Genomic DNA, 19,156 nt, shown 5'->3' with positions numbered 1-19,156 from the left:
TACATTGCACGGCTGAAAAGGCCAAGTTTGTCTGCTCCCATGTGCTGTTTGCTGGACTTTGCAGTCATAGCCACTTCTCTGCCGTTGCTTGCCTGCTTAACTCTTTGCTTACCCCTGTCATCCTTGCTACGTACAAGCCTGTTTCAATCTGTGAGTCTGCGAGTGGGACTTGCTTCATTCATTCCTTGTGCCTGTGTATTGCGCTCAGAGACTGCTTAATCACTGGAATACAATTACCCTGCATCACTCCAGAGTACATGGAACTGAACTTTCTGGGTGAATGGTGAAGTGCTCTCCGTGTTACAGTTGGTTTTAGACAAACCCCTATGTCCTGACACAGCAGTTAGGAAAAGGGTCCTCGCTCCATGGTCTTTTGGGTTTTTATTGGTGGGTGGGTAGGGTTGTTTGTGGTCTGTCCGACATCCAGTTCTCTATAACAATTTTTATCCTTTTGATAATAAAGTGAAGAATTTTTGTACCGATTATATAACGTGTTGAGTTTTTGGTCATATCTCGCTTTTTGCACAATCTCCCCTTTTTAGTTACTAGGGAGACTGTCACTGGTGCTGCTGCAGCTGCAGCCAGCAGCTAGGCCCTGTGCCTAGGCAAGGCAGCCTGCCCTGCTCTGTGCTCTAGTCTCTAGTTACCTGTGCTCTCACCTGTCCTACTCTACTGTACTACTACTTCTGTCTTAGATAGATTATTGTACTATTTTGTAGTTAGCAGGCCCAGCTTTACTGCTATACCTGTCCTGTATCTGCTCTCTGTAATCTAGTCACACCTGTTCTATTGTTTAGCTAGATTCTTCTATTGTTTAGTTAGTACTGTAGTACTGCAGTCAGTGCTAGAAGATGTTAGAGTAGTAGTACTACTGTGTTAGCTTTCTACAGAACTGCTGTGCTGAGAGCAGTGCCAGTGTGACAGTTAGTGTGCACTAGTGTCTTCTCTTCTGCTGTCTGACTGTCACTCGGCACGAGCCACATCCGGCATGCTCCTCCTGGCACACGTTACACCTGCTGCTGCTGCTGCTGCATTGCCCTGCTCCTGCTGCCTGTGCAGCTCCCACCGCCAGGGTGCCACAGGCCACTGATACCACCTATATTTAACCCAAAACACAATTGCTGTGTAATTTTTTGGAGGTGTCTGGGCTGAAAACTGTCATGTCCCAGTTGTGCGGTTGGACTTTGGACATAATGTGGGCTGCACGACTGCTGTCTGGAATCTAGGCCTGATGTTAAATTACAGGTTTTTTTTGGGGGGGGGGGGGGATTTTAAGTCCCCACATCATCAATTAGTGTTCCCCTTTACAAAATAATGATGTTACATGCCTCATATACCCTAAAAACGTTTTTAAAGCAATTTAAAGGCCACTTCCAGTTTTTCTATCCGGATATCCGCATTTGCCCGGATACTGAGGTCGGATATCCGATTTGCATTCGGATCGGAAAATTTTGAACTCGGATTTCCGACCCGGATCGGATATCTGGGTATCCGGATCCGAATCGGATCCAGATTTTGAAAAGGGGTTTCCGAGCATCACTAGTATAGAGTCACCACCTAGATCAAGGGTAGGGAATCTATGGCTCGGGAGGCAGATGTGGCTCTTTTGATGGCTGCCTCTGGCTCACATACAAATCAGTAGGGATGATTCACTAAGTTATACAGCTCAAGCAGCGCAGGTCAGTGTGGCAGCGCAAGTAACATTTTCAAAGTAGGCACGCTACTGCTGTTGCATGCACTACTAACTTACTCGCGCTCCCCTAAAACTAACCAGTTGTCCTACTCCGGACCCTGTCCGGTCCAGTGACTTTGTAGGACAAGATCCCCGCACTTTGATTGGCCCAATAGGCTGCCTGTCACTTGACAGGCAGCCAATTGGGCCAAAGTGTGGGGATCTCGTCCTACAAAGTGAATCAACCCCCAAGTCAGCTAGCTAATTGTACAAGCTGTTAGTCAGTATTTCTCCTGTCTGGCTCTCGGGGAAATTGCCGATGTTGCTGAAACCCAAGAGAAGCTGACGATGTGTCTGACACTTCCCCTGCCCAGCGGATCAACTGTATACACATCACCATGGCAACCGGGACATAAGCCCTACTGTGCCAGTTTGAAACATACTGTATGGCTCTCACAGAATTACATTTTAAAATATGTGGTGTTTATGGCTCTCTCAGACAAAAAGGTTCCTGACCCCTGTCCTAGAGATTGCATACATCATTTCATTTAGGCATGGATATTTATTTGCAGTCTTCTATAAGAAGCTACGTATACATTGATTCACAGACAGTTCTGTACAAATCAGAATAATGTATACAATGCCATACATTTCAGTACTGTACAGTCATTGGTAGAAATCTGCTGATATAGAGATATTTGGTATCTACATGTGAAGACATCATTCTGTTGGAAACAATCTGTCAGATGACATGTATGCTATCCATATGTTGTTGTAAGTCAGTTTTCTCTCTGGATTCACCAGCAGATGGCGTGCTAACGCTCCCCATACACAAGTGCTGGAGTGATGCTTTCTCTATAGATAGGCTTATGGATGCATAGATACATCCATCCATAGACTGATGCAGGCAATGGCCCTATGGGTTGGGGAAGCCTCAGGATTCTAAGGAGGCTTCCCCCGTCCTCCTCTGTCCCTCTGTTCACATGCAGGGACCCCCCGAACTGCAGCAAGGTTAATATTTACCTGCCGCAATCCTGCGCAGGCTCACTAGCGGCTCTCCGTTTGGGTTAAGGCAGGAGTAGCCAAGCCTGATCGATTTGCTCTACTGTGCAGACATGAGTCCTTTGCGCCTGTGCAGTAGAGCAGATACGATCAGGCTCGGCCATTTCCGCCTTAGCCGCTAGTGAGCCTGCGCAGCCTGCCTGCTTCTGAGAGCTGTCTGCAGAAAGCAGAGGAAATGTATCTTCTGTGCAACGTAAACATTTTTATTAGTATGTGAAACCTGACATCAGAGGCATTTCACATAACTCAATATTACACTGTCCTTGGCATGTCAGACGGCAGAGATGCACCTATGCAAATAAAACATTCCAAACGTAGGTAAAATCTGCACACAATGAATTACAGCTTTTGTCTCCGATATTCATCTGAAAAGCAAGAAAATGTTTACACAGCTACTTAGCCATTATTTGTACATTGTCATCTTAGAATATTTGGTTTGATAGTGTTCCTTTAATTGCATATTTGTCAACATTCTATAGAAGTGTATGAAGACATGCATATATAAATCTATCTATATAACTCTGGGGTCTAAAAGAGAGGTGTATGATAGTCTGCTGAAATCCATGGAACAGAGAGATGGATCATTCTATCCTTACATTAAAGCGGAATATAACCCTGCATTTCAACTTTGCTCTAAGACATTATTTACAGTATATTATATGCAACCAGCATTTTTTTTTTACTAGACCAGCATTGGAAGGGTTACACAGGGCTTTAAAGTTCCTGGAGATTTCTGCAGACGCATCCGAAGCTGAAATAGATAAATTTTGTTTACATAAATGTATCTAAGTGTTGAATGTGACTCATCTCTCTGACTGAGAAGGAGCTTGGAGGACTGCCAAAGAGTGTGTAACATTTATCAATAGATACATCTAACTAAACAGAATGTAACAATCTGAACTTCTGCATATCTCTCCACGGAACTTGAAACCTCTGTGTTTAACCCTTCCAATGCTGGTCTAGTAAAAAAAAATCCTTTTTGCATATATGCTGTAAATAATGTTTTAGAGCAAAGTTGAAATGCAGGGTTATATTCCGCTTTAATGTAAGAAATAGTTAGATATAGAATTTGAGTTTACACAACTGAGCTGAAAGACGCTGACCTCCGCTCATATGCTCTTTTTCTTCTGAATTTTCTTTCCTTTGAAAATAATTTTTCAGCACTTTGTAATTGAAAAAGTACCAAGAAAAACCACAAAGTACCACAAAACCTGCCCAACCTACATTTCCAATATTACTCAGAGGTACACAGTTGGCCGCTCACTCCGCTTCTCCAATGAACTTTGCTCGACTGCCCCTGCATCACCCAGTCCCATGCACGCCCACGGGACTTCTCAAGAGCTGCTCCAACACTATGGAACTCCCTACCTCCCCCATTAGGATTTTCCCTTCTTTTAACATTTTCAAGAACGTCATAACCATTTCACTCTGGCCTACCCCTCCTCACTGGTGCTCTAAATCCGCAGCTGAACTCTAGGCCCCTACGTTTCGTGTCCCTACCTCTCCCTCTAGATTGTAAGCCTTTGGGCAGGGTCCTCCTCCTTGTGTCTCCTACCTGATCATGCACCTCCATTACTGTACACCCATCCTATGGATCTGAGTGTACTAGACTTGCCTAATCTCCATGCTCCCCGCCAGTGACTGACTAAGCATTACCTTGTACTCATACTGTGCTGTGTGATCTCCATGCTCCATCCAGTGACTAAGCATTACCTTGTACTCATACTGTGCTGTGTGATCTCCATGCTCCCCGCCAGTGACTGACTAAGCATTACCTTGTACTCATACTGTGCTGTGTCATCTCCATGCTGCATCCAGTGACTGACTAAGCATTACCTTGTACTCATACTGTGCTGTGTGATCTCCATGCTCCCATCCAGTGACTAAGCATTACCTTGTACTCATACTGTGCTGTGTGATCTCCATGCTCCATCCAGTGACTAAGCATTACCTGGTACTCATACTGTGCTGTGTGATCTCCATGCTCCATCCAGTGACTAAGCATTACCTTGTACTCATACTGTGCTGTGTGATCTCCATGCTCCCCTCCAGTGACTAAGCATTACCTTGTACTCATACTGTGCTGTGTGATCTCTATGCTCCATCCAGTGACTACCATTACCTTGTATTCATACTGTGCTGTGTGATCTCCATACTCCATCCAGTGACTAAGCATTACCTTGTACTCATACTGTGCTGTGTGATCTCCATGCTCCCATCCAGTGACTAAGCATTACCTTGTACTCATACTGTGCTGTGTGATCTCCATGCTCCCCGCCAGTGACTGACTAAGCATTACCTTGTACTCATACTGTGCTGTGTGATCTCCATGCTCCATCCAGTGACTAAGCATTACCTTGTACTCATACTGTGCTGTGTGATCTCCATGCTCCCATCCAGTGACTAAGCATTACCTTGTACTCATACTGTGCTGTGTGATCTCCATGCTCCATCCAGTGACTAAGCATTACCTTGTACTCATCCTGTGCTGTGTGATCTATATGCTCCCCTCCAGTGACTAAGCATTACCTTGTACTCATACTGTGCTGTGTGATCTCCATGCTCCATCCAGTGACTAAGCATTACCTTGTACTCATACTGTGCTGTGTGATCTCCATGCTCCCATCCAGTGACTAAGCATTACCTTGTACTCATACTGTGCTGTGTGATCTCCATGCTCCCCTCCAGTGACTAAGCATTACCTTGTACTCATACTGTGCTGTGTGATCTCCATGCTCCATCCAGTGACTAAGCATTACCTTGTACTCATACTGTGCTGTGTGATCTCCATGCTCCCATCCAGTGACTAAGCATTACCTTGTACTCATACTGTGCTGTGTGATCTCCATGCTCCATCCAGTGACTAAGCATTACCTTGTACTCATACTGTGCTGTGTGATCTCCATGCTCCCCGCCAGTGACTGACTAAGCATTGCCTGGTACTCATACTGTGCTGTGTGATCTCCATGCTCCATCCAGTGACTAAGCATTGCCTTGTACTCATACTGTGCTGTGTGATCTCCATGCTCCCATCCAGTGACTGACTAAGCATTACCTTGTACTCATACTGTGCTGTGTGATCTCCATGCTCCATCCAGTGACTAAGCATTACCTTGTGCTCATACTGTGCTGTGTGATCTCCATGCTCCATCCAGTGACTGACTAAGCATTACCTTGTACTCATACTGTGCTGTGTGATCTCCATGCTCCATCCAGTGACTAAGCATTACCTTGTACTCATACTGTGCTGTGTGATCTCCATGCTCCATCCAGTGACTAAGCATTACCTTGTGCTCATACTGTGCTGTGTGATCTCCATGCTCCATCCAGTGACTAAGCATTACCTTGTACTCATACTGTGCTGTGTGATCTGGTCTTTCTTGTATTCCTGTATTGTCATATTGCTGTATGTCACCCCTAAATATTGTCTGTAACCTAAACTAATGTCCAGCGCTGTGTAATATGTTGGCGCTTTATAAATACAATAAATAAATAAGAAAGTAGATTTAAAAAAGTACTATAAAATGTATTCTCTTACTTGCTGATAATTTAAAAGACATTTTATTGATAAGGTGTGAAAATATCAACTTGGAGAAAACCCCGGAGAAAACGTGAATTGCATATGTGCCCTAATGCTATCAACAAAGGAGTACATTACTCTGTTACTATACCTAGACTTCCCCAACTAATGCATATTCTAATGCAGTTCTGTTCATATGTAACACACTTAAAATGTTCTGTAGTTTTATGTGAATCTGACCTAAAACATCATCTGATTTTCAAACAAGCGCTAAAAGTAGAAGCATCGGCCGCACAGTACAAAGCCGCCCGTCTTCAGGAGAGCTCGGGCACCGAAGCCTCCCATAGCGACAGATAGAAATAGGGGTGACTGTGCTGGAATGCGGGGACCATGAGAGGAATGGGTAGGCTCTATCTATAGGACCCAGAGCCTTCCCTATCTCAAGATAAGTATCTGCTTTTTGTTTTTCATTTTAAGAGTCACTTTTAATTTGGTCATGTATTGATTGAAAAAAAATAAAATTAACCACTAGTATCTCTGTGCATGTCAAAAGCAAGTGGTTGGTGGAACCCCCGTTTAGACCTGGGACAAGGTCCTCCAGCACCCAAGGCTGAGACACCAAAGTGCGCCCCCCCATCCCTCCCACCCCAGCCGTCACACACTGATTGCTATTACACTAAGAGGCCCCTCCCCCATCCCTCCCACCCCAGCCATCACACACTGATTGCTATTACACTAAAAGGCCCCTCCATCCCTCCCACCCCAGCCCTCACACACTGATTGCTATTACACTAAGAGGCCCCTCCCCCATCCCTCCCACCCCAGCCGTCACACACTGATTGCTATTACACTAAGAGGCCCCTCCCTCATCCCTCCCACCCCAGCCGTCACACACTGATTGCTATTACACTAAGAGGCGCCCCTCCATCCCTCCCACCCCAGCCGTCACACACTGATTGCTATTACACTAAGAGGCCCCTCCCCCATCCCTCCCACCCCAGCCGTCACACACTGATTGCTATTACACTAAAAGGCCCCTCCATCCCTCCCACCCCGGCCCTCACACACTGATTGCTATTACACTAAGAGGCCCCTCCCCATCCCTCCCACCCCAGCCGTCACACACTGATTGCTATTACACTAAGAGGCCCCTCCCTCATCCCTCCCACCCCAGCCGTCACACACTGATTGCTATTACACTAAGAGGCGCCCCTTCATCCCTCCCACCCCAGCCGTCACACACTGATTGCTAAGAGCCCCCAACACCTTAATCTCTAGTTATCTGGCTTGCGGTCACTGCCATGTATCCCCTTTTCTTATTTCTCTCTGCTTCAAACACAACAGGGGAATGATAGCTGAGTGAGTTGTGTGCCCCCTCCTACACTGCGCCCTGAGGCTGGAGCCTCTCTCGCCTCTGCCCCGCCCTGTGGCTCCTCCTACACTGCGCCGGGGCTGGAGCCTCTCCCGCCTCTGCGCCCCCTCCTACACTGCGCCCTGAGGCTGGAGCCTCTCTCGCCTCGGCCCCGCCCTGCACCCCTCCAACACTGCACCCTGAGGCTGGAGCCTCTCTTGCCTCTGCCCAGCCCTGCCCCCATATATAGCAACTAAATGTTTGCGGTAATAGCTGATCAACCATATTAGCACATTCCTCTATACAGAACAGCTTCAGCTCTTGGACCGGGAAGGGTTTCCACAGATGACCTGCTTGCTTTAGGTTTTTCCACAACATTTCAGCTTGATTAAGGTCAGGATTTTCATTTGGCTTGTGTTAACATTTTGGTCACACGCCCTGAAACAGCTAAGTTGAGGCAGTTAGTTTCAGACTCCATGACCTCAATTCACTAAGCTTTATCAAACATTTTATTTGAACGTTAATTTAGAATTTACAAAGGTGTTATAGATTTATTTAATGTTGTATCGATAAAACATTCAATAAATCTATAACACCTCAGGGAATTCAAAATTATATTTTACCCATGAGGTAAATTATCAAACGTTTGATAAAGTGTTGGATAAAGCTTAGTGAATTGAGGCATATGGGTTGGGCTGCTGCCTCTTGGATTGCATCATCCTGCTTTGAGATTGGAAGAGGGTGGAGCATGGACTAAACCCTCTGAGAAGTTTGCAACCGATAGCACTGACAGTCTGTTGTGCAGGAAACAGCCAGTGTTTGGGTTCTGCACCAGGTATTAAGGTGGCTATACCTCTACTGATTTTGCAACTCAGTCAACTATCTGATTCGATAATTTTATAGAATCAGATGGAAACTGGTGCCCAAACAAGCACACCTGATGGATGATTTGACCAATTTCAGGCCAAAATTGGTCAAATGCATTGACTGGACATACTGGAAAGATCTTGGTCTGATGTGGTAGATCGCATGTGCAGCAGTAATAGTATTTGATATCGCAACTATCGAGGAACGCTGCCTGCCTGGCCGCCCCCAAGTAGAAATGTGTCGTCCCCCCCGGAGTAAAATCTCACCTTTCAAGCTGCTGTGACTCCCGGCCCTCCCCCCATTGTCTGCCTGTGGGGCACCAGCGCGTGTGTTTGCTCCGTGTGACAGCGGCACTTACAGCAGCGAGACAGGTGAGATTTTACACTGTACAGGCACTGGAGGAGGGCATTTAGATTTGAGGGGCAGAATCTGGGTCGTTGTGTGGGAAATCAGCCTGCGGTGAATGCCTAGCCAACTGATCTCTCTCCAATCAGAATCGATCAAAGTGAGACTTGTCTCTTTGTTGATGTGCCCATAGATGTATGGGAACTTTTATAAAAGTGATTTTATCTGACATGAGCTAAGCAAGGAAGCCCTACGAAGAAGAAAGCTCCGTAGATGTGTGTTGAGGGCGGCTCTCAAGAAGGCAATGTTATTGTTCTTTCAGTGAAAAGGCATTTAGTTGTCCAACTAGCAAAATTCTGATGTTTTTTGAAACACATAACCTGCATCTTCACATTCTTTGTCACTGGATTTGAAGCGCTGAGCCCTTTGCGGGCTGTAGACATTACCTGAATTCACGCGGTGAGGTTATATTTTACTTGGTGTACAAGTTTTAAGGACATCTGTAGAGAAATGACCACATGAGACCGGATGCCAGCCTCCTGCTCCATGCTACATGAGGAAGCAGCTGAAAACACCAGCGTTCTGCTCTCAGTGTTGATTCCAGATAAGAGCTGTGTTTGCTGTAGATGACCTCACTTGGGGTTTTGGTAAACTTGGATTTTTGGGCCCTGTACTCTAGGAATGGCTGCAGGCTGGTTCAGGTCAGAGTCCCGGATGTTATTGCAGTTCAGTAGATAGAGGGACAAAATGTCAGAAAGTCCATATGGTGAAATGTTGACGTTTCATCATCTGGGATTTGTTCCAGTTCCCCGTCTATACCTATAGATAAATGGCTCCTATGAATAAAGAACTGACCCCCTTAAAATGCAGAATGAGTATAAAGTACAAAAAATTGTAAATATGGTGTGATGTACAAAAGGGTCAAGTCAATAGGATTGCATTAAGCAATAGGGTACTGCAACAAACTGGTTGCCTAATACAATAGATCTGTATGGCTCGGCCATTGCTTTACAATGTGTTGCATGTGTTCAGCTCTAATGAAATCAGGCAAAACACAGTGAGGGCCCTCCCCTTGGACTATAGTAGCCACACCCCCAACTATTGGTGCTAACAGCAATCACCAAAACACCAAGAGACCTCACGAGCCTGCGGGTCCCCCTCAACTCTGTTTCCTAGCTTCTGTGGCTGTTGGCATTGGGTTGGAATGCCTTGACAGTTTCAGTAGTTGAGTAGGGGTGAGCTGGCTCCTAGGGGAAATCTCATACTTTTTCTTTAGTCAGTAAATAATTCCCACACTTTTTTTAGTGGGCCTCATTCTGTCATCAAGGTCAGCAGAAGGTGAAATCTGGAGGAGGGGCGTTTATATAGAAAGGTAATTTTATCAATGTTACAGCTTGGTTTTGAGGCTTGCCTGAAATCCACATAGATAGGTCAGAGCTCATGACCTTCCCCCACTTCCATGTAAGCATGGGAGAGAGTTCCGTGTTGTTTGTTATGTGAAAATTTGCCCGTACGCACGCAAATTTGCGATCGTGCGCAAACGTGAAAACGCCCATGATATGAGTTAGTGAATCAAGCCCAATGTGCCTTCTTATTTTTAACGCTAAATAATGGCTCTTTTCTGGCCACTCTTCCATGAAGCCCTGCTTTATGGAGTGTACGTCTTATTATGGTCTTACGGACAGATACTCTAGTCTCTTGCATGGAACTCTACACCTCCTGCAGGGTTGCCTTTGGTCTCTATGCTATCTGTCTGATAAATGTCCTCCTTGCCCAGTCTGTGAGTTTTGGTGGGCAGACCTATTTTGGTAGATGTGTTGTGGTACTATGTTCTTTCCATTTGAAGATGATGGAATTGGTGGTGCTTTGGGTGATATTCAAAGCTTTGGATACTTGTCTACAACCCAACCCTGACTTTACAACACAACAAAGTACTTCACAACAACTTTGTCCCTGACTTGTTTGGAGACCTGCTTGGTCTTTATGGTGTGATGCCTCTTTGTCCCTGACTTGTTTCGGAGACCTGCTTGGTCTTTATGGTGTGATGCCTCTTTGTCCCTGACTTGTTTGGAGACCTGTTTAGTCTTCATGGTGTGATGCCTCTTGCTTAGTTGAGTTGAAGCCTCTGAGGCATTTCTGAAAGGGTGTGATTATACTGACAGATCATGTGACACATAGATTGCACACAGGTGGAGTCCATTTAACTAACTACAGTATGTTACTTTTGAAAGTAATTGCACATGCCGATTGTGACGGATTGCGGAGAAACCGCCGCGCGTTCTGACAGTAAGGCGGCGGAATCTGTGCACAGAGCGGCGGTTTTCCCGCAGCAACATGCTTCTGGTTTGTCTGGACCTAGTAGTGCACACAGATGGAGAGCTACGCGCGCGCGCCGCAAGACAGGCTCTTTATGCCAATAGGAGAAGGGTCAGCTGATCGAGGCGGTCAGCTGATCCCAGCTCAGCAGATGATTGGTTGATGGGAGCTGGGCGGCGCTGGGGAGCGCTTTACTATATATATCTCTTGCTGTTCAGTTGCTGGTTGTCTGGCGTTGCGAATACCTATGTGTTAGCACTCAGACCTTAGTCAGATCCTTCAGTGTGGTTGAACCAGGTGGACCTGTGAATCCACACTTAGCCAGTTTACTGTGAATCATCTGTGTTATTCTTTAGACCAGTTCCAGGGTGTAGAGACCACGGACCTCACACCCCAGACTAGGAATACTGTGTATCATCTGTGTTATTCCTCAGATCAGTTCCAGGGTGTAGAGACCACGGACCTCACACCCCAGACTAGGAATACTGTGTATCATCTGTGTTCTTCCTTAGACCAGTTCCAGGGTGTAGAGACCACGGACCTCACACCCAGACTAGGGAACTTGTGTTATCATTTTGTTATACATCAGACTAGTTCCAGGGTGTAGAGACCACGGACCTCACACCCAGACTAGGGAACTTGTGTTATCATTCTGTTATACATCAGAATAGTTCCAGGGTGTAGAGACCACGGACCTCACACCCAGACTAGGGAACTTGTGTTATCATTCTGTTATACATCAGACTAGTTCCAGGGTGTAGAGACCACGGACCTCACACCCAGACTAGGCATTGTTTGATATCTGTTATGACTTATTGCTTTCCTGACTACTCCTCTGATCTCTGATTCGGTACCTCGCATTTCTGATTACCTGTTGCCAAACCCTGCTTGCCTTGGATACCGAATCAGCTTCCTGTCTTTGTACTTTATCTGTCTGTGTGTTGCCGACCCGGCCTGGCCGACCTTTCTGGCTGTCACCCACCCCTTGGGTGCTCAGCCTTCCTGCAGGGGCCCCCTGCTCCTCAGAGGGGGCACTGCTACTAAATCAGTCAGGGTCTCCTTCTCCTAGAGTCCTTGACTGCAGTAGGGTCTGTCTCTACTCATTGGACCACCTGCTACCCCGGTGGTTCAATTACTACTGTTACACCAAACACTTACACGCTTCAGGTGTCCAGAGGTTAGCAATATATCTGTATTATCGGTGATTCTGCAGATCATCAATAATCGGGTATATATTTGTATTCTTTGTGATACTGCAGATCACCAATAATCAGATTCTCTCTGCGTGCTGACACCAATCGTTACACCGATCTTCAGTTTTTTGTTTGTTTGTTTTATTTATTTATTTTCATATATGTTTTGCTCATTTCACTTCCCCAACTTAGACTATTTTGTCAGATCCATCCCATAAAATAAGATTTAAGTGTCTAATATACTTAACTGGGCTTTTTCCAGCCCCAATGAACTCTGTTGCCTCACCCGCTGTCCTCCCTGGTGGTTCTGTCCCTCTGCAATAGTACTGCACAGGCACAGAATGCTCCTGGCGACAGGAGCGTGAGAGGGGCACGTGTGTGGCCGGGCGTGCATGCACAGCCTGACTAGCGTGACTGAAGCCCTATTACCGGGGGGCTACCACAGAGGAAATGGAGCCACCGGGGAGGACAGCAAGGGAGGCAACAGAGGTGGGGCCCCAGGCTTTGCCACCACCCAGTCAGGACCCCCAAATATTCATAAATGTCCATTGGTGTCCGTTGTAACATACATGTCCGTTGTAACAGAAAAGTTGCGTAGGATGGACTTTCTATCACTGCAACGGACACAATGGACATGTCTGAATGGATCCTATACTTAACATATGATTCATGAACATATCTGTTCTCCCATTGCTGTCCGTTGCTGAAAACGTACACACAACTGGCACGGTGTGAACCTGGCCTCAGTTCATCCCGCAGCGTGCTAACCTGACACAACTAACATTTAATGAAGGAAACAGAGGCGCCAATAGAATAAAAATGATGCCAATAAAAACCAATTAAAATGTGGGCGGCAATGGTGGATTTGCCTACCCTACAAAAACCAAAGACCACTATGTATGGTAAAAGGATCTAAATTTTAATCAATTTTAAAACTCCCAAAAAAAACAATTGGTCTGCAACGCGTTTCACGGGACACAAGCCCGCTTCCTCAGGCAAAACACATAAAAGCAGGAGCAACAAAGTAGTGGTCAGTACTAGCGTGGAGAGGCGCCACGCTAGTACTGACCACTACTTTGTTGCTCCTGCTTTTATGTGTTTTGCCTGAGGAAGCGGGCTTGTGTCCCGTGAAACGCGTTGCAGACCAATTGTTTTTTTTGGGAGTTTTAAAATTGATTAAAATTTAGATCCTTTTACCATACATAGTGGTCTTTGGTTTTTGTAGGGTAGGCAAATCCACCATTGCCGCCCACATTTTAATTGGTTTTTATTGGCATCATTTTTATTCTATTGGCGCCTCTGTTTCCTTCATTACGTGATTATCCACCTGGTGGATGGGTGTGGACACCTTTTTTCTTCTGTACAGAGAGCGACTTTTAGCCTGAGCGGGGACAGGCCTAATTTCCCCGTCTGTGTTACAAGTGGTTGCCTGAACGTGGCAACCCACACTTGTGAGTATAATTCTACTATTATTATTTTGACGCTAACTGATTTACAATAATACACTATTGGGGGCTCTCGAATGTTCCTTTTTTTCTCTCCCTACAACTATCATTTACCTCTGGACACAACCAGCAGACGTTACAATAGGCTGGAGGTTTCCAGAGCTCTCATTGGTCACTCATGGTGGTGGGAAGTAGACCAGCTGTGAACAATTAATGGAAGGTGCAGGAAATACTCAGACAGTTGTATGTATCTTAGCCAGGGACGGATTTACCATAAGGCACTGCAGGCACGTGCCTACAGGCGCCTGATGGTGTAAAGGCGGCTCACTCCCCTCCCCCAGTGCCTCCCTCCCTCTCTCCTTCACCTATACAGAATCCCCAGATGAGTGTAAATGAGATGTTACTCACCCTGCTCTCAGCATTCCACTGATGAGATCTCCCTTCAACTGGGTTCACCTCTAGCTATCTAATACTTTAGTTCAACTCTAGCTACTTAATACTGAGGGTACCTTTGGCAACCTAATACTAAAGGGTACCTGTAGCTACCTTCGTCAAGCAGGGGTAGTAAGGGAGGAGTGACAGCTTGGCCAGCCAGCACATTTGCATTGTGGTTTGGCGGGTGTTTGTAGGTTGGTAGAGGGAGGAGTCTAGGGTGCCAGGACATCTATGCCTATAAGCTCCTGTGAAGTAAATCTGATCTTAGCAGTGATTGGAGGTAGCCTAAGGTCTTATCCAACCAATTACCTGCAGAGATAGAAGAGCACAATGCTTCTGCCTGCTCTACAAAGAGCACCACAGTCTTAAGTGTTATGGTGGGCAAACGTAGTTCATTTTTTCCCCTCGATTCTCCGCTCGATGGATTTTGCTGCTAGATTCTCTTATCTTCCGCTCATTTTTCTTATCTTTTTCCATTGACTTCTATAAGGAATCGAGTGGCAATCTGATCGAACGGGAGATCGGACGTGTCGGAAATGATCTATCTAACCATCTAATCACCTAAAAAACGAACCGTGTATTCCCAGCATTGGATTGAGCATTAACACCCTGTAAGCCAAGACATAGTTGAACATACAGTAGTTTTCCCTGACTCATGATTGCCCTGCACACGGAGTTTGACCAAAAACTGGTGTGACTGGAGTTGCACTTAAACCAAAAATCCTTGTTCCTCCTGCAGACACCATGCCCCGTCTGTTTATATGGCCTTCTCAGGTGCATGAAGTCCCATAGTGCATCATAAATGTGTCAGGAACCCGTATTGTTTTTCCTCGCCGCGTGGCCCAGCACAACATCATTGTTTAGAGATTCCGACACGAAGGAATCACGTAGAAAGGACGTAGGTCCATTCATCGTCCTCTCCATGATCCCGGCCTGTCTGTCTCCAGCCGCTTGGACCAGCTTCTCAGTAGCTTCTGCCAGCACCAAGCTCTTAATAACTGATTGTTATTACTTCCTGTAGGAAACATATTATTCGGAAGGAGAACTATCCCGAGCTGGAAGCAAACTGCAGCGCACAGACGCCACTACTGTCTGGAGGAGGAGCGGGGAATCTCCGAGGATCGTCACAGGAACAACACACTATGTGATGGAACTTCTGGATCTACAGAGTAGATGTACAGCTTCTCAGATTCTTCCTAGTCACCTCCCATAAGGTAAATACTGCAGATTTTATTTATTATTATAAATTCACTCACCAAAGCTCAACAAAATTGATATGACTTATAAAAAGAGTGTCCTGAACTGTCAGCAAAGCTGCTGAGCCTTCTTCTGGACTATGGAGGTGTTCTCTCCCCAATCTCTGTAGAATCACTAGCCCATCATCCACCCTGCCTGCTGACTTGCTGACTGGGTGTCAGTGTGCAAAGCCCTATTTTCACAGAATTATACATAGATGATGTACCAGTCCACATGGTCCATGCGGGGGAGCATACACGCTGCCTATACCGGCAATGGGTTGCCGTCTGAATCACACTGCAGTTTCCTGCAGCACGCACCCAACACCCTATAGCAGTGCGCATGGCTAAGTGATTAGGGCTGCTGCTTTACAGCAGCACAGGTGCCAAGGTCAAATAGTAAACATCCACGGCACCTAGTGGAGATAGGGGCCTTAATCTCATGTGTGACAGTGCATATTTCCAGTGGCGTAGCTACAGACCTTGGGGCCCCTATGTGGAATTTTGACCGGGACCCCACCCAGCCAGATTTTCCCCCTAACGACCCCCCCTCCCCAGTCTAGTAGCCAGATGTGCCCCCTAACAACGCTCCTTCCCTCTCAAGTATAGTAGCCAAATGTGCCCACTAGCAACCACTCCCCCAGTATGGTAGCCAGGTGTGCTTCCCCCTCCCTCCCACCCAGTATGGTAGCCAGGTGTGCTTCCCCCTCCCCAGTGGGGGGGCCAAATATGCTCCTCCTTCTCTCCCAGTACGGTAGCCAGACGTGCTTCCCCCTCCCTCCCGCCCATTATGGTAGTCAGATGTGCTCCCCCAGTAGAGTAGCCAGAGGTGCTCCCCCTTCCCCAGTGGGGTAACCAGATGTGCTTCGCCCTTCCCTCCCCAGTATGTGTCACGGTCAGTTATGTGTCCAGGCAAGGCGGCTGGTATACACGGATGTTGGCAGGCGTCCGGGTGTATCTCGTCGGGTCCCTGCAGTTGGGGGTCTGGCTATGTGCGCTCAAGCGCGTTGCACAGCGTAAACAATAGCACAGGAAGGCGAAGTTGTGACTGCTGTGCATGCGTAAGGCTGTCTGTTTGCACATGTTGCAGTGACGTATGTGATTGTGTGCGTGCCTTCCTACGCACGTAGTGCGTTATTCCATTCGCGCCCAAACGGCCTATTTAAGTCTGAAGAGTACCACTATTTGGTTGCTGTAGTATTGCAGCTAGTTCCATGAGTTTTTCTCTTGTGCCTTGACTTGTTCTGCCCTGATCTAATGTTACCGAATCTGGCTTGTCTGACTTCCCGCTTTGATACCGACCTCTGCTACGTACGACTACCTGCTCTGCTACCGACCATTGCCTGTCTGACTAGCCGCTCTGTTGTCGACCATTGCCTGTCTGACTACCCGCTCTGCTGCCGACCATTGCCTGTCTGACTACCTGCTCTGCTGCCGACCATTGCCAGTCTAACTACCCGCTCTGCTGCCGACCATTGCCTGTCTGACTACCCGCTCTGCTGCCGACCATTGCCAGTCTAACTACCCGCTCTGCTGCCGACCATTGCCTGTCCGACTACCCGATCTGCTGCCCACCATTGCCTGTCTGACTACCCGCTCTGTTGACCAACCATTGTCTGTCCTGTCTGACTACCCGCTCTGTTGCCGACCATTGCCTGTCTGACTACCCGCTCTGCTGTCGACCATTGCCTGTCTGACTACCTGCTCTGCTGCCGACCATTGCCAGTCTAACTACCCGCTCTGCTGCCGACCATTGCCTGTCTGACTAGCCGCTCTGCTGTCGACCATTGCCTGTCTGACTACCCGCTCTGCTGCCGACCATTGCCAGTCTAACTACCCGCTCTGCTGCCGGCCATTGCCTGTCCGACTACCCGCTCTGTTGCCGACCATTGCCTGTCTGACTACCCGCTCTGCTGCCGACCATTGCCTGTCTGACTACCCGCTCTGCTGCCGACCATTGCCTGTCTGACTACCCGCTCTGTTGCCGACCATTGCCTGTCTGACTACCCGCTCTGCTGCCGACCATTGCCTGTCTGACTACCCGCTCTGCTGCAGACCATTGCCTGTCTGACTACCCGCTCTGCTGCCGACCATTGCCTGTCTGACTACCCGCTCTGTTGCCGACCATTGCCTGTCTGACTACCTGCTCTGCTGCCGACCATTGCCTGTCTGACTACCCGCTCTGCTGCCGACCATTGCCTGTCTGACTACCCGCTCTGCTGCCGACCATTGCCTGTCTGACTACCCGCTCTGCTGCCGACCATTGCCTGTCTGACTACCTGCTCTGCTGCCGACCATTGCCTGTATGACTACTCGCTTTGCTGCCGACCATTGCCTGTCTGACTACCCGCTCTGCTGCCGACCATTGCCTGCCTGACTACCCGCTCTGCTGCCGACCATTGCCTGTCTGACTACCCATTATGTTACCAGACCCGTGCTTGTCCGAGGATCCGCCTTGTTGCCAGTTCCAATCTGTTCAAGTTTCTGCTCTGCTGTGGAACCAGTATCCAAGTCTATTGTCTCCTCTTCTGCTTTTGCATATAATGTGGAAGACTGGTCTGAAGGTTTACAAGGCACCAAGTGTCGACTTATTACAGTTTGAACTACGGCTGGTGACGCCCAAGTGATTATCATAGGCTACAAACTGTGAGATAGTGTGAACCTTTTGCTTTAGGACTCTGTGCGGTCTATTTCATATATTATACAGTATCGAAGTCTGCCTGGTGCCTGAGTCATTGCAGTGCCAGACTCAGCCTGTAGGGGAACTTCAGTTCCTATCTGGTCACGCCGCTGGACGTCACACCGTTGGTTCTGCAAGCACTCCTGCCCGTGCCAACTGGAGGTCTCTGTATCCACTCCAGGGCCCCAAGTTGGTAAGTTGCAAGAGTTGCTGCCCTCAGCACATCGGTCTCCAGCTATCGAGGTACGTTACAGACTGGTAGCCACATGAGCGACTACCCGATCTGCTGCCCACCATTGCCTGTCTGACTACCCACTCTGTTGACCAACCATTGTCTGTCCTGTCTGACTACCCGCTCTGTTGCCGACCATTGCCTGTCTGACTACCCGCTCTGCTGTCGACCATTGCCTGTCTGACTACCTGCTCTGCTGCCGACCATTGCCAGTCTAACTACCCGCTCTGCTGCCGACCATTGCCTGTCTGACTAGCCGCTCTGCTGTCGACCATTGCCTGTCTGACTACCCGCTCTGCTGCCGACCATTGCCAGTCTAACTACCCGCTCTGCTGCCGGCTGGGGTGGGAGGGATGGAGGGGCCTCTTAGTGTAATAGCAATCAGTGTGTGGCGGCTGGGGTGGGAGGGATGGGGAGGGGCCTCTTAGTGTAATAGCAATCAGTGTGTGAGGGCTGGGGTGGGAGGGATGGGGAGGGGCCTCTTAGTGTAATAGCAATCAGTGTGTGACGGCTGGGGTGGGAGGGATGAAGGAGGGGCCTCTTAGTGTAATAGCAATCAGTGTGTGATGGCTGGGGTGGGAGGGAAGGGGAGGGGCCTCTTGGTGTAATAGCAATCAGAGTGTGACAGCTGGGGTGGGAGGGATGGAGGGGCCTCTTAGTGTAATAGCAATCAGTGTGTGACGGCTGGGGTGGGAGGGATGGAGGAGGGGCCTCTTAGTGTAATAGCAATCAGTGTGTGACGGCTAGGGTGGGAGGGATGGAGGGGCCTCTTAGTGTAATAGCAATCAGTGTGTGATGGCTGG

The 19,156-nt window shown here is 47.8% G+C and overlaps 1 protein-coding gene across 2 annotated transcripts in view; it reads left to right on the top strand.

Annotated features, from left to right (window-relative positions):
- EPO (erythropoietin) overlaps positions 1-19,156 on the top strand; it is a 105,634-nt gene that overhangs the window by 11,847 nt on the left and 74,631 nt on the right. For both annotated transcript variants that reach the window (XM_068273862.1, XM_068273863.1), the window contains exon 2: positions 15,228-15,420. The gene's annotated coding sequence lies outside the window, so the exon portion shown is untranslated. The remainder of the gene's footprint in view (positions 1-15,227; positions 15,421-19,156) is intronic.

Source organism: Hyperolius riggenbachi, chromosome 3 (assembly GCF_040937935.1).
Source record: "Hyperolius riggenbachi isolate aHypRig1 chromosome 3, aHypRig1.pri, whole genome shotgun sequence".
NCBI lineage: Eukaryota > Metazoa > Chordata > Amphibia > Anura > Hyperoliidae > Hyperolius > Hyperolius riggenbachi.
This window is presented reverse-complemented; position numbering and strand designations above follow the sequence as displayed.